Raw genomic sequence first — 2,166 nt, 5'->3', positions numbered from 1 at the left:
TATCAAAACCCATTGCAAGGGTTTGTTTTCTAACATATGGCATTTCATTTTGATAAGCAATTGAGTTGCATCAGATATTGTAGAAATTATATGGTTTCATTGTGTTTTTGTTGCAATTTTACACACACTGAATAGTTTGGAAACTTAGACCGAGGGGGTTATCTAAACACGCCGAGAGCAGAGGAGAGATTTTCAGGTGGGCCTGTGGTTTATCACTGACAGCTCATAGACGTAATCCAGATGACAGCGGGAAGAGTGCAATGGAGACACAGATATAAACAGAGATGGCATGTGTTATGGTTTCACATCTCTGATTGATGATCTTTAGCGCAAGGTTGGTGCTTGCAAATTACCTCTTGTGTTGATCCGGAGAGCAGGAAGTTTTAACATCTCCTTATGTGCAATCCAAATGTCCAGGTGATATTACCTCACATGCGCACATTAGTGAGGGGAGAGAGTGAATATTTCCATTTTTCTGCCCCGTTAGGGTTTATAAATAGTTAGCGGCAGCTCGCGATTGGGAGAGGACGTCCCACACTCGGATATCTTATCTTAAACAGACTCTTCAAAGCTCCAAAGGGAAACACACACAGCCTGAGGGACGGAGACTGTAATCTGAGGATGTTAGCATTGCTGTAAGCTTGTATTTATACAAGGGAAAAGATGAAACAGTTGTTCACAAAATCAAGCTTAAACTAACTTGATCAACAAACCCAACCCTCCAATGCCAGGAACCATGTAGTCTAGCAACATATCTGGTCCACTTTCATAGATTCAGCAGAATAAACCTTGCAAGTTCAAACAAATCCACCAACTTTTGTTAATTGTCACAACCCTAGCAACTCATAATAATGTCATAGAATCACTCGGAACACTTTAGCAACCACCTCGCAACACCCTACTAACTACAGGTACATCGAAAATTAACAACATGAGCACTCAGAATGTCTTTCTGACCACATACACCGTAGAAACCACCCAGAACAGTCTGCAAACTTTGACAAGTCCAGGGACTTTTCTTCTTTAGAAGTGCTAGCAGCAGCAGTCCTGGGAACTTGTAAACACGATTTTGCTTCCTGTGACTCAGTGATGTTGTGTAGAAGCCAGCTAATCTGATCGGATCTAGATCTAGTGCTTTGAGACAGCTTTATGCTGTTTGGAGAAAGCCCTTGATGTTTTTTATGCTTGTAGATGGTCAGCAAAAGGTCTGAGACACATGGAACCGTGTGATTTTTTGACTCCTAGGAGGAGTTGATACGATCATGACACATAGACGTAAAGAAAAGGTTAAAGGTCACTATTTTCTGCTCTCCATCAAGTTTTAAATATGGATTTATGATTAATCCTTTCAAAGCATGTAAATCAGAATATAACATTTAGAACAAAGCTTTACTTAAGTTTTTTTTTTTTTTGCACTAAAATCTTTTTATCTGCACTGTTTGTTCACTTCTGCATTCTATCTGCCACGTGCCTTGCGCTACTTTATTTAACTTTATTTTTATTTTATTACATGGCCTTTTTGTATAGTTGTATTTTATATTTGATCTAGATTTCTAGGCTCTACTGTTAGTGTTTTCTGTATGCACCATAGGTCTGAAAGTAATGCAATTTCAATTCTCTGTATGTATGTACTGTACATGTGGAAGAATGGACAAATAAAGCAGACTTGACTTGAAAGCAGAATATAGTGAGTGAGCAGTGGGCAGACATATTCCTGCATCACCCGGGGAGCAGTTGGGGGTACAGGGTCTTGCTCAGTTGTGATATTGAGGTTGGAAGAGAGCACTGGTTATTCACTCCCTCCACCAACAAGTCCTGACAGATATGAGACTCGAACCCACAACCTTCAGGTTACAAGTCCGACTCTCTATCCATTAGCCCACAACTGCCCCTATATAGAAGTGTGGTCAAGGATGTCTTGTTTACTTCCTACTAACTGCATGCTCTATCATGCATTTGGAAATCCCCTAAAAACACTGATACAATTGGAGACAAGAACACATCTGGAATATTCAAATTTCATGGACACAAATGTCTGGAACATTTTAACTGGGGGAAAACATGCTTCAGTAGTGTTTTAGTTTAATGTCTGAATCTAAATATATCCTGAGATGTTGTTTGAAGGTGTTGGGATTCCGACACTGTGTGTGTGTGTGTGTGTGTGTG

The sequence above is a fragment of the Carassius gibelio genome, chromosome A25 (assembly GCF_023724105.1).
Source record: "Carassius gibelio isolate Cgi1373 ecotype wild population from Czech Republic chromosome A25, carGib1.2-hapl.c, whole genome shotgun sequence".
NCBI classification, from domain to species: Eukaryota; Metazoa; Chordata; class Actinopteri; order Cypriniformes; family Cyprinidae; genus Carassius; species Carassius gibelio.
This window is presented reverse-complemented; position numbering follows the sequence as displayed.